Raw genomic sequence first — 14,773 nt, 5'->3', positions numbered from 1 at the left:
GACTAAAATAGGGAGCCTTTATAGGGCTAAATCAGAGACACGAAACGATTTTATTCACTTTTAATATTTGCTTCTATTTTAAGAATGATTTAGGGGAACATTAGGTGAAAACAAGATAACCATTGAGGAGGCGTTATCAGTAATCCAGACAAAATATGGGTGATTTGGAAAATAGAAGTAGTAGTTTAAGTGGTGAGGAATATATCCTAGGTATATTTAGAAGAAAAGACACGAAATAATTTCTGAAGAAGTAGATATAAACTTGGGGATAAAAGAAAAACTGGAAGGATTCAGACCTGTGCAATGAGAAGAATGGTGTAGCCATTAAGTGAAATGGGGGAAAAGCTGGTAGGCCAGACATTGGAAGGAACTTCTTAGAATTTTAGTTTTCAGAATGTTAGGTAAAAGACATTTATTGAACAGTAAATGAAGGTATCAGAAACAGTTTGAAGTTCATAAGAGAATGTTTCTGGAGACCCAATTCGTACATTATCAGGATGTGAATGGTAATATATGAATGCATTATGTCACCACAAGCATGAATACAAATAGAGAATAGGTACAAGGATTTTGACTGAATCCACAATTCACAGTGAATATTAAAATGATCAAGTAAGCTGAGAATGAACAACTAGAAAGGAGGAGGAAGTTCTTTGGGTTATGTCACATTAAAAAAAAATTCCAGAAAGAAAGAATGGTGGCTAACATTACCATGAGGTCAACAAGAAAGGAACTGAGCATTGACTGTTGGATTTAGCAGGAAGAAGCTGACTGGTGGTCTTAACATAACTTCTGTGACATAGTAGTGTGTGTATGTGAGTGAAAGACTGAGTTTGGTAGACCTGAGATTGGATGAGAGGAAAGAAAGTGGAGACAATGAGCTTAATTATTCCTAAGAGGTTAGGTAAAATGGGGGAAAGAATTTGATGGTTTCTAAAAGGCAAGTAAGGTCAAGACAGAATTTGCTGATAAGTTTTAAACAATAATAAAAGTACAAATGCTCAGATGGCAACAATCCAATGGTGAAAGAAAATTTTGCGATAAGAGGAAAAATAATCGACATAGTATCACTCTTGAAAAAGTAAAAGGAGAGAGCAATCGTATCCTAAGTAAGGGGCTGAACACTGGACAGGATCAAACACCATCATCTATGTGAGGAAGCAATGTATTAGAGGTATGGAGATGTGTGAGAGAGTGGGAATCCGACGAAGTTATTTTCTCATTAGTTCATTTGTTTTCAGTGAAACAGATAAAAATTATTAGCTGAGAGCTCATAAAAGATGTCGAGGTTTGCTTGGAGAAAAGGTATGAAATAATTTTCTGGAGAAGGTAAGGTAAATCTCTTTGGGAAAATATGATTGCAGGTCAGTATTAAGGATTTATTTTGCCTTATAGTTAGGATTTTCAAACTAGACCAGTGTGTTTTATACTGAAATCTTCTCCAGCTATATTGAAATTTAACAATTGTTTGGGTTTTTCCAAAAAGGGAAAGAGAATAAGGAAATGAGAGGAGAAAGACTGCTGAAGATCTATGCAGGAAAGTAATGATAACTTACAGTGGGTGTTGAAATTTGTGAGGAGGGAAGAAAACAGATTGATAAAGTTAGTAGATTGAGTCAGTTGGAATTCTTTTAGGTCACAGGATTATTGAAGCCTTGGCACTGAGAAAGTCAATTGGAAAAATGGTGGTAGTGACTCCAAAGAGTCTTACATAGCATTGAGATTATGGGGACATGGGGCCTGCTGAGGTCAAGGGTAGAATGAAAATGACTTACTTACTATGTGAGGAATAGGACCATTGGAAAACAGAAGATGGAATGGTGTTTGAGAAAATGAGAATAAGTTATGAGCTAAGGCCACCAACGTGAGGAACTAACTTTAGACTTGGACAAGGAAAACCACAATGATGGGTAATGAGTGACATAGTCTGAGGACACGAAGTACAAAGGTGAGGGTTTTAGCGAGGAGGGTAAGAGCACAGTCTGGAAACAACCATAGAGTAAGCAGTCCCTCTTCCTTTTTTCTCCAAAGGTACAATTTTGTGAGGGGGGAAAAGAGTAGACATCAAGCCCTGTTGGCAAAACAGAGATATTTAAGAGCCAATTTTCTGTTATGATGAGAAGATAAACAGAATTTTTTGAGGAAATATTCAACATAAGAAAAATGTGGCCAATGATCGATGCCTAGTACCTGAATGGACAGTGAAAATGTTTCAGAAATTAAAGAGGGATGAGAAACCAGTGGCAGAACTGAGGATATACAGAATGTAAGGTAACTGAGGGAGAAAAAAGGAAGTCTTGGAACTCTGGCTCCTTATGTGGGGACTGGGATCATACTCAGATAATAAATTGTTGGGATTAGCTCTAATAAACTGGTGGTTAGCGGTGGGGGTGATTTGCCTGGTGGGGAAGTAGGTGGCCATAGCTCTCTCTAAATGTTTGACAGTATAGTTCTTATTGGTATAACTGTTAAAGGACCTCAGGTAAATTTTACAGGATGGGGTAAATTCAAGAAAATTTTGGAGAAGCAAGAAGCAGAGAGCCAGTGAGGATCATAAACATAATAGCTTCTATTCAGGTTTTTTGTTCAAAGACTTCATTATCATTTTCCTTTGACCTGGGAATATAGATTTTATTCTTTTTCTGTGCTCAAGAGTTTAGTGTGGTTCCCATGTGAAAAGTATGGAAAATCTTATGAGTTTTCTATGAAAGGAAGTGTATTCTTTATTTTGCAATGTGATTTTTACTTTTTGGAAGCCAATATGATGATAAAAGTTGGTAAGTCAAAGTGGTTGCTTTTGTTTGTTTTTCAAGGATTTTTTTCAAGCCTGTATACTATATACCTATTGATTATTTTATTTATATTTAACTTGGCTGCTTCAATAGGGGTATAATATCGATGGTGTTGTGGGGTTTTTTTTTCCATTTTTTTTCTCTTCCATATTTTTCCCAAATGAGCTTGTTAACTCATTTTTATGTCTGAGGTTTGGTGTCCTATTGGCTGGATAATGTGGTATTCACAGCTTGATCTCAACAAACCTAGGTTCAGATTTATTGACTTTGAAACCTTAAAAGCAAATGTTTTTGCCCCAGAAGTCCATTTCCTTTGTCTCTGGTCTTTAGGAAGTCACTGTCACTCACCATACAGTGTCCTACATAACCTTCACCCAGCGTTGTGACCTGGCCATGGTAGCCTCTACTTTCCTCCTGGGACCAAAGTCATTTACAGCAGTGCCCTTGGGTGCTAGAGATTTAGTGCCAGGCTGTACAACCTGGAAAGAACGGATGACAGCCCTCTTCTTAAGCTCCACTTGGACTCCTGATCTGGAGTGTTCCCCCTTCCCTTTTGGCTGGCACGGAATGCTAAGCATAATTACTGTCACCCGAGCAATAGTTGCTGCCCCTTTCAGAATTGCGACATCCACTTTTAGAAATACCAATGTTCACTTCTCACATTATCACTACATTTTAGCCCCAATTTTCCCAATATTCTTCATACTTGTGCTTTTGGGTTTGGACTGTTAGTGTGTGTATGTGTGTGTGTGTGTGTGTGTTTTCTAGCTTAAGTTTGGTTTCTCCACTTTGTTTCTCTTTTTTCTTCCACTTTGGTTCAGAGGAGCTGGCAGATAAAACTGCCTTGACTCTGCATCTGAAACCAGGAATATTTGAATTTCCTAGCTTTTACATTTTATGGAGAGAGTGTTGGGAACATAGTAGCACGGCTGTGTTCTCTACCAGTCTCTTCCCCCTTGATTTGAGATTTTAAAGAACTCCCCAAGCTCTCTAGGAATTTCATGAGTGCCAGAGGGCCACCAGGGAAGATGAGTTTAGGGGTGAAGGGGCTGGGAAGGAAGTTGGGAGCAGTGATCCCACAGACGGCAGTAGTAAGCCCAGCCCAGCCCCACTTGGTTGTCCAGCTCTCTATTTGTGGCCCCTGATTGGGTAATGCGTTCCCTTTACTGTATTATTTATGGTATTTATTGATTCCAACCTTACGACACAAGCATGGGAACTAAACCAATAAGAGTAAAAGCATTTTATATTCTGTATAGTTCGTAATCACGGACTTTATGATGGCACAAATTTCAGGCATTGGACCGCGTTCATACAGATGTGAGTTTATGCAATTATATCAAATCCAGCATAGCAAATAAAAAAGTGATACAGCAACTTTCTTGATGCACCCAATGTGCTTATTTCACAGAAAACGTCTTTTTTTCCTTCTACATGTAGAACCATTATGCTGTGTTTTCGTCATGTCACTGGTGGAAGGTGATAGTTATTGCTTGATTATATTAAGGCTTTGATGTATACGGTCTATAGATACAGATATAGTAGAGTAACCTGAATCTAAATAACACACCTACTCAGAATGGCTGATCACTGACTTTCTTGGCAATAGGTCTTACGTGCCCTGTGTTAATGCCTGACCATTCTAGGGAAATGTACTGGCTTGCTGAGATGTACCACAGGGCAATTACTAGGACCTGAAAAAGCGTTTTGGTCTGGTACAGGCCTGTTGATTTTGATGTCAAAGCAATCTGAAATAGTTTCTTCATTTCCCAGGTGATATACAAAAAGCACAATGAGAAATAGCTTGCCTCACTCATGGTATCTGAAAATTTGCTTGATTTGTTAAAAATGTGCTCTAAGGAAAAGTTACCAAAGCCAGAAAATTAAATTTAAAGAGATCTAAGCCTCCTATTTTATTTCTGTATCCTTTAATTTTCTGTATTACTCTTTAACATTGATTCTGTCTCAGAAACTATATCGTGCTCTTTGTTTTAATGGCTGTGCTTTGGTAACCTGTTCAGTATGGTCTTCACGTTTTAAAAGAAAAAGTTCAGCCTATAGAGTTTGCATGTGTGTTTCCAACATGAGGAAATGCCAAAGTGATCGTATCAGGTTGATCAGCAACCTAATTTTAGCCTGTCCCATTTCAACTCACATCATCAGGTTTTTTAATGTCCTATTTCTGAGTCAAATTTGGGAAGTCATTCTTTTGAGTTTTTCTTGTTGCATTTAAGAATCCCTCGCGAGACACCACTTTATAATAATATGACCTCTCATCCTTACTGAATTACAATATGATTGATGTTAAAAAATAAAATTATAGGGGCGCCTGGGTGGCGCAGTCGGTTAAGCGTCCGACTTCAGCCAGGTCACGATCTCGCGGTCTGTGAGTTCGAGCCCCGTGTCGGGCTCTGGGCTGATGGCTCAGAGCCTGGAGCCTGTTTCTGATTCTGTGTCTCCCTCTCTCTCTGCCCCTCCCCTGTTCATGCTCTGTCTCTCTCTGTCCCAAAAATAAATAAACGTTAAAAAAAATCATTTAAAAATAAATAAAAACCTTAAAAAAATTAAAAATGCCTCCTCATGAAACAATACACAGAATGCAAAGACGTGAATCCTGCGAAGTTCAGGGACATGTTATAACCAGACACACTGTGCAGCCAATATTCCAGTTGTCACTGGGGGGGAAAAATGGAGAGCATTTGGTTGTTTGATGTACAGGAAATAGATGTATAGGAAATAGATTGTTACCAAAAGTGCTCAACTGACATTTTTTTCCAAATTTTCACAAGGGAGTAAAGGGCCTTCTTTCTCAATGCTCCTTTGCTTCTTCCTGTTTGCCTGTCTCCACATGACTGCCATGATGTCTAAGTCATCTGCTCTTGGGTATCCAAAATGATTTTCTTCTTCTCTCTTTTTGACATTCGTCTTCCCCTTTGGCATCATTTTTAAGGATTCTTAGGAAAACCCACAGGAAACCAGTGTATAATACTATGTATTTTCCCCTAGTGAAATTGCTTGTATGGGGATGAAGGAAGCTGGATATTCAGGTGTTCTGTGTCACTCCCCTGTCTCCTGAAAGAGCACTTTTATCTGAATTATATACTGTGTTTTTTTAATTTTTGTTAACATTTATTATCGAGAGACAGAGAGACACAGAGCGTGAGCAGGGGAGGGGCAGAGAGAGGGGGAGACACAGAATCTGAAGCAGGCTCCAGGCTCTGAGCTGTCAGCACAGAGTCGACACGGGGCTCGAACTCTCAAACTGTGAGATCATGACCTGAGCCAAAGTCAGTCGCCCAACCAACTGAGCCACCCAGGCGTCTCTATACTGTTTTTTTTTTTAAGTATCATAAAGAAAGGCTTACTGTATAATTATTCTTTATTATAATTTATAATAGGAAAAAGTAAATACTCTGTAACTACTCGATGTGTCATTAATCACACAGAATCAATATCTCCAGCCTGATTAGAAAAATGATAAACACAGCTTAAATGTATTAATAGCAGATGCGTGCTCTTATGAGAATATAATGTGTTGACATCTACAGAGCATGAGTTTGATTAAGCAGAATAATTTTTAGTCTTTCAATTGGAGGCATATTCATATGAATTCATAGCTTTATCATTTAATGCCCAAATGTATGGGTTAAAAAATATATGGTTTAAAAATTGTAAACGAGTTCAATAGCAACTAAAACTCATAAAGAAATTGATGACATTATTATGTACATGTAATCAGTTTAGAAAATTTCTGAAATTCATGGTACAAATCCAAGAGTTTCATTTTCTCCAATCATTCCTTCCACCGTGTTCTGTTGAATCTTTTCCATCTTTAAATAAGTAGTCCGGTTAAGTCCGTGAAGCTCTAATCACCTTTAGCCAAGTTTTTTAAAAACGTGGCCTCTTCCGTTTGCTCTCATATCCAGTCTATAATCCCTCTCCTATACCCCAACTGCCCCCCCAATATCTTTGCCTAGGGTTTGTTCTGATGACTTAGGGGAGAAGAGGTGAACACAATACACTTTTAGATCCTTCTCCATGTTCTTTATCTTTAGAGTGACAAGAAAATTATAAGTTCTTACTCTTTTCATATGTTGGGAAAGAGAGAGGACTGAGATTATTTGGAGACACGCTCTGCCCCCACCGTTGGACTGCTAGTGGTTTTCCCTGCTACTGGTCTCTGCTCACGTGGTGGCCCTCCGCATATCATAGCGGGCCACTTAAGTATCCTTTTTGTCCCCTAAACCTTTCCTAGCTGCTGATTTCTTCTTCAAGAAGGAGGTTACCTTGTATGGCATGCAGATGAATAGGTCCAACCATCCCTTTTGCTTTGTCCTCAAATCTCCATGTGGAGCCACAGGTATTCATCCATGCCCTTCAAGGGCACACGAATGGTGTGGAAGGAAATGGCACTCTCCTCCCAAGCAGATTGCATCCAAGTTGTTTCTTTGTCCTGCTAATGCAATCTGCTCCAGCAAGCCTGATGACGTAAGAGATATCCAGGGAAGAAGCACGCGGGTTGGAGGACATGTGTCAGGTTCCTCTAAGAAGAACAAGGGGTGGGGGTGGGGGTGGGTGGGCGTGGTAAAAGTTCAGCAGCTTAGCATTATCTAGAGATGATGTCTACTTACAGAGTGTGGCCCCCTCTTCCCTTTTTGTAAAAGGCCCCAAATGTAACAAGTGTCCTGTAAATTTCCCTCTACTTGGTCAGGTCGGAGGCAGGCCCTCATCCATAGTGGGGAAAGGAAAAGGACAGCATTTCTAACTGTACTCAACTAGTAACCAAATACGACAATGAATCATTCACCAGCTTTACTGTAATCCGTGACCCCTGTATAGACTTGTTTTCTGCTTACTAGAATGTGAGGAAATGGATAACTTTTTACCTTCAATTTTGGATTCTGTCCTCCAACTCTACAGCAGAAACCATGTCCAATATCTTTCTGTAGATTGACCAGTCTGTATTTTGTTTTAACCAGTTTAGCAGCAATGCTGGAGTTCTAGAAAACCAATGTTGTCCAAGACATTTTCTTTGAAAATCTATTTTCAAATGTTTATTTAAGCATCTACTATGTACTAGACATTTTGAGGAAGAAAAACAAGTCCTTGGCCTTTAATGAGCTTGGAAAGCAAAAATATAGCTATAATACAGTGAGGTCGGTTCCACAAGGGAGATACAAAGAGGCATTTAATTGAACAGTATCTACACGTGGGCAGATCTTGAGGGCAGATGCAGAGAAAAGAAAGGGAGTGACTGAAAAAGCTAAAGAAACTTTTCTACCACACGTGGAGTTTAAACTTGGTATTACGGTGGGGTGCCTGCGTGGCTCAGTTGGTTAAGTGTCTGACTTTGGCTCAGGTCATGACCTCGCGATCCGTGAGTTTCAGCCCCGCGTCGGGCTCTGCACTGACAGCTCAGAGCCTGGAGCCTGTTTCAGATTCTGTGTCTCCCTCTCTCTCTGACGCTCCCCCGTTCATGCTCTGTCTCTCTCTGTCTCAAAAATAAACATTAAAAATAAATAAACTTGATATTATGGTGCATGAGTGTGCCATCACATGTCTTTAAGCAGGACAATTAAATAATTAGAAATATATAAAAACATCCATTTTTATCTTATTTTGATACTTTGCTGGTTTCATTTTTGAAGACATTCGGTCTACCCAGAACTTTATGAATGTTACCATATGTATTACAAAGATTTATCACATAAATCTAAAATATTAGTTGATTCATTTGAGCATGAATGCATATCTGCCAACGAATGGTAAAGTCACGCCTAATGCATACTGTCTTCTAAAGCTCTTAGTTTCTTTTCAAGTTTTTAACTTCTAGGACTGCGTCAGCATATGTGTTCTCACTTACAAGACTAGGAATAGTTTGAACTGTGAAATAGTCATGAAGTGTTAAGTAGACGAAATGGGCAGAAACCAAAGTCATCTGAGTTTTGCTTTTCAAGACCGTGAGAAAACTGTAAATTACTACTTGAGCACCTTACTGTATTAATTTTTGCCCGTTTTACTCAGATCATTATGAAATGACATAGTTGACAAATTATTATAGCAGAGAGGAGTCTTAATTCTTAGGTTTGCATATCCCCATGGATGTCAGCATTAAAATATTTACTGCCCTGAGTTCAGTCAAAGTGTGATACAAGGTATATATGAAGTCTTTATCGCCTTATAAGGCCAAACTTAAATAATTTCCTGTGGGACACGTGGTTCTTATTAACTGCTTTTCTCTTGCTCTCCTACACTGAATGCAATATCCAGTTATTCCTAGGACCTCTAGTGACCAACCTCCCTCCTCTTTCTAAGGCCTTCTGGGAGAGGAAGTAGAAAGGCTACACATAAGTATGGGGTTTGTTGATTTCAACCGCGCGTGTCCAGTTGACCTGTGAACTGCATAATGGAAAAAATCTTCTCAAGACACTCCTTTTTGAATATCAGAAGAGTAGTTAACTGCCTGTCATATAAAGTCAGGAATATTTAAATGAGTTAAACTGTGAGAGAGCCATAAAAATGATTAAAGAAAGAATAAGCAATAAGACAATGTAGCTAAACAGCAAAATGAGACCTTTAATTCCTAGGTCTGGCATCTCATACCAGAGCTCAAGACACCAGACAGGGTGAGGAGAAAGAAATGTCTATGATCCATGAAAGCCATGCTGGAAGGGCAGCCATGTTGGACAGAAAGTCTTTCTAGACATGCTGCCTATTTTCTTTCATCTTCAAAATTGCCCTGATAGTTAATTTTAAAAATGCACAAACTAAAATTTCTCCATTTTTTTAGTAAGTTGCCCAAGTGCACATGGCACTCCTGGTGGAATCCAGATTTACCCCCTGATTTTTTTTTTTAAAGTTTATTTATCGAGAGAGAGAATCCCAAGCAGACTCTATGCTGTCAGTGTGAAGTCCGATGCAGGACTCAAACCCAGGAAGCATGAGATTATGACCTGAGCCGACATCAAGAATTGGGCGTTCAAGAGACTGAGCCACCCACACAAACCAGCCCTTAATTTTCAAAAGCAATCTGTCCAATCCACCACCAGCTTTCAATCTCAATGAATCATTAAAGTATAGGCATGGTTGTTTTTCACTTTGCACTATTGGAAATATGATTTTGTTTGTTTTTGGTTTTGTTTTTTTTGCCTGTAAGATTAAATATCAAATTATATTGCAAAGTCACCTTATTAATTTTTCGTGAAAGCTCATACTTCCCAACCTTTACCTGTTCCATTATTTTAGTACTTACTTCATGGTGAGGTTTTATTTTTTACTATTCATCGTATTTAAGTATATCCCACCCTTTCCCATTGTATTACAAGTTCATGTCTATGTCCACTATATCACCAAAGACAGAAATTTTAAGTTTGATTTAATTGATTTCCATTGGAATCCTTAAAACTCATTCCTGATTTTGAATAAATGGAATACAGAGTTCAAAGCCCACATTTTCATATTTCTGCTTTTTTGATCCATTTTTTTCTCTACACATTTCCTTTTTTTAAGTACTTAGAGTTTATTTAATCACAGTTTAAAAATTTATAGGGGGAGAATTTTCCACATAGGTTTGTAATAGTTTCCAGTTATTACTTTCAGTATATCTTCTTTTTCTATTGTTTTAAAACCAAATAGTTACAAATGATGAAACAATTAAATTAAACCATAGTGAAACTCACTGACAAGCCAATGTAAATAAGAATTTTTTTTTCAAATTACTGAAAAATGAAATAAGCCAAAGGCAAAGTACCAACACCTATAGGGATGTTCAGAATTTTGCTTACAGTCAAATCTGTCAGGTCATCAACTACTTGAAAAATGTGACTTGCTCACCAGAGGAAATGACATCTATAAAAATAGATTTAAAACACATACTCTTGTACAACCATTAATAAAATGTCCTCACATTGTGCTTTTAAAACCATTGAATTTGGTGGATGTAACCCAAGTCTAATCTACAGTCTACCAAACTTGACTCTGACAACATAGAAATCTAGTTTTGATAAATACTATGTTTTTACTTGCATCTTTTTATGCAGAGCACCTCCTTAATCTTTGTTCTGTTGGTGTATTTATAAATGGATATTTTTATTTTTTAAATGAAACGTTGACAAGGAAGGTAATTTAGATTATATTTTATTAGGATAAGAATCTCCAAATAAAATGACAGAAGAGAATAGTTAAAAAAAAAAGGAATGTATATTGAGAAATTTAGTCTGTAATGAAGTGGTGGAAAAGCTTGTTTTCTGGAAGCTTTCTAAATATGACAAAGTGGACACTGCATAGTACAAAACTGGGGGATTTAAATATATGAAAATATTTTAAAATCTGTATTTAACCAAAAACACAAAGTAACATGATACACTATAGACCATTGAAGATCTTTATATGAATATGATATTAATATACAGAATATATGAAAACTATACAAATTAGTAGGAGACCATGTAATTTTTTAAATGGTTGTGTTATATAACCAGGAAAGCCACACGAGAAATAAAAACAACGAACAAAAATACTTTAAATGCTAAATTCTACTAAAATAAGTGTAAATTAAAAATAATTCGTTAAAAAGTACACTGGAGGGGGGCACCTGGGTGGCTCAGTCGGTTAAGTGTCCGACTTCGGCTCTGGTCACGATCTCGCGGTCCGTGGGTTCGAGCCCCGCGTCAGGCTCTGGGCTGATGGCTCAGAGCCTGGAGCCTGCTTTCGATTCTGTGTCTCCCTCTCTCTCTGCCCCTCCCTTGTTCGTGCTCTGTCTCTGTCTCAAAAATAAATACATGTTAATAAATAAATAAATAAATAAGTAAGTAAATAAATAAATAAATAAATAAAAAGTATATTGGAGGGTGAAAAATAAACTAATGTGGTTAAAGATTTGAGGGGAAAAGGGGCATTCCTACTATTAGGAGATTTACAAACAGGTTTAGCCATTTTGGATTCTTTGGGGAAAATGGAACATCATTTGAGCAATTTTACTTTTTATTTTCTACAGAAAAGCCTGTGTATGAACACAAAGCTTTTGTGCAAGTATGAGTCCTGTTTAATAAAGCAAAAACTGGGAAAGAGATTTATTATTCATTCGTAAAATTATTGTTAGCATTTTTTGCTAGGTTCCTACTGAAAATACTACGAAACCATTAAAAAATGTGGTATGTCCGTGTTTTGACAGAGAAAACAATATGTAAAAGTATATTATAAACAATACATGGTTTCATCCAATTTAGGAACGCGAAAATTAAATAGATACATGGCTATATAAAGATAGGTTTAAATATATAAGAAAATTAAATATATAAGGAAAGAACTTAAAAAAATGGGAAAAGATACAAATGAACTTGTTTACCTCTCTATAAAGGATTTTCAATAAGCAATTGATGTATTTTCCATTAATAAAGCAATAAAACTGATTATCTGTAAAAAGTAACTTCAAAAGGGATCATAAACAAAGTTCTAGAAGTTCTTAGAAAAAGACTAGAGAAGTTATTTGAAGGAAGTTTTTAGAGTCTCGGGATATCCCATGAAACGTTGTAAAGGTTTAGAGTATGAAAAATCTATTGTGAATGATATCTTGTTCAACTATGCAGATGACTCCTATGTGAAAGAACAAGACTAGTGTGTTTTATCTTTTACACTTTCTCTTAGATTCTACAACTCTTTGAAGCAAGCAGCTGCCATGAATTTTGAAAACTAAGCTGTCTTCATTCAACAGCTATGCAAAAGATGTTTAAAAGAATTTCAGATCAGTAGGAGTGTTAAGTGAGAGTGAGCTGTATCAGGAGATGCTACCGTGAGTCAATTTTGTTAGTTGAGAAGGTGAAATCAATTAATCACGTGTTTCTCTAGAGAGAAAAGCTTCATATACAGCGAGTCTGTACAAGAGTCCAAACACAGGCTCTCTGAAAATGCATGAGATGATACAGAAAAGACATTTAAAATTTTTAGGGAAAGCAAATTCTCTATCCTTACCACCTCAATATGAAAACACTCTTCTGACTGGCCAAAATAATTTTCAGATTTTATAAATAGATCTATCTAGACATTTAGGGAATACACTAAAATCGGGAAATGATCTAGCAGTAAGTGCATTAAAACAGGAAGCAGCACGAGCCATCAGCACAGAAAATACCACGTCTAGGATTCGCTGGACAAAATAAACAATTTTCAAAATTGTCTGTGATGTAATTTATTGTCAAAACTTCAAGTTCTTTTTAATATTCACAGAAACATGTCTACAAAGATACTTAAAATGTATAGACCACATTTAAATGTGTATTTACTAATACATACAGTCATTAAAACTATTAACAAAGAGGTCAAGTAGTGAATTTCACGAATGATTACAAAGTTTGGTAAACGACAATTGTTTGGTAAACAGCAATAGATGATCTAGAACTTGAAATAAGATCTTAATGAAAAGATCATACAGATTTTTGATTTCTATCCCATAAAAGGGAACCATATATTTGAATGTTAATTCCAGCATCATACTCATATACACTTGGACAAGACACAATTAGGCACTTTAACCCTTTCTGATGATAAAATAATGTGGCTTATATAAATTTCCTTGATTACCTCTGGCTTTCAAAGCAACAAAAACAAATAAAAACTTTTGCACTTGTGTTTTCTGGGGAATAGCACAGAGCATTGTTTTTGCACTTGTGTTTTCTGGGGAATAGCACAGAGCATTGCAATTGTAATTGATAACATTATAGGATACAAAACTGATCTCAATTGGGTTGTGGATCATAGGGGAGTCAGCTGGGTCGGTTAAACTCCTAATTCAAAGCAAAGCTTGAAAGAATCATTCTGACAATGAAAAATGGTATTGGATTGGCTGTGATCTTCCAGTGTGTAAGAAGAAAGAAAAAAAAACAAAGAAGATGAATTTAAGCTATTCACTCCTCAAAGCTATTTGATCCTCAAAGAGAAGTTTTACCAGTTATGGTCTATGGAGATGCTGGGGTATGGACCCCAGGTCCTTCAAGTTTGTTTCCTCAGCTGCTGAGGCAGCCTTATTCTATCTTGTTTTAGCTTTCAGCCCTGTCTACTCTTAACGTGTCTCAGCTGCAAAATGGCACTTCACCAAAGTTAACACCCCTTCTCTGAGTGACCCACATCCCATGATGGCGCTGTCATGGGAAGAGGGCCGTGAGGAGTCCTAAAGACTTGGTGGTCTTGGCCTAAGTACGGATAACTGTGCAGCGCCATTTTCTCTCCAGAACACTGAATGGGGGTTTCTGCTGAGGCAGGGATTGAGCTGGTACCCCACCCAGCTTCTCCTCCTCCCTCTCCTGCTTTCTCCTTCTCCCTTTCACAAGTATTGGTACCAAGAGCACTTCTCCAATGCTCACCTCATCTCAGGGAAGGCTTTCCAGAGAAGCCAACCTGTTACATGTCCAAAATCCATTCGAGAGGGTTTCCTGAGAACCCTCTACTCTGTCTTGATCTGACAAATTTAGATTAGATAAAATTTATCTAATACAACTCTGAGAAGAAAAATATTGACAAGCCCCAGAAATTTACATGGCATACTAAATCCTTGACTACCGTGTCTCCTCCTGGTAGGGAGAAAACAGTATAAACATATTTGTTTGTTCTATTTATCCACTGATCTATGTGACTTAGACCAGTATCTTTTATTTCCTGTGCGATCCAAGTAACTGTTCAGGAAAGGTGGTGGCATGAACAAAGAAATCAATACCATTCCTGGTAACTTTAGATCACACTGACAGTATATTTATCCAACAACCTGTGTGATCAAACTGTTTTTAAGCTTTACTGCTAAAGCTTAAATTTATCATAATCGTTGTGGAAATTATTTCCTGGATTTTGCACCCTGAAGAAGGTGGATTCTTTAAACATGCGTTGAAAACTGCAGTCAAAATTCTAGATATCTTATCAGCATTCACACACATGACAGGGAAAATAGCAAAATTTTTCATCAAGGTGGATAGAAAAGCTGGCAAAATAATCTT

The sequence above is a fragment of the Felis catus genome, chromosome D3 (assembly GCF_018350175.1).
Source record: "Felis catus isolate Fca126 chromosome D3, F.catus_Fca126_mat1.0, whole genome shotgun sequence".
In the NCBI taxonomy this organism is placed as follows: domain Eukaryota; kingdom Metazoa; phylum Chordata; class Mammalia; order Carnivora; family Felidae; genus Felis; species Felis catus.
The sequence above is the reverse complement of the archived record's forward strand: the minus strand, read 5'-3'. Positions refer to the sequence as shown.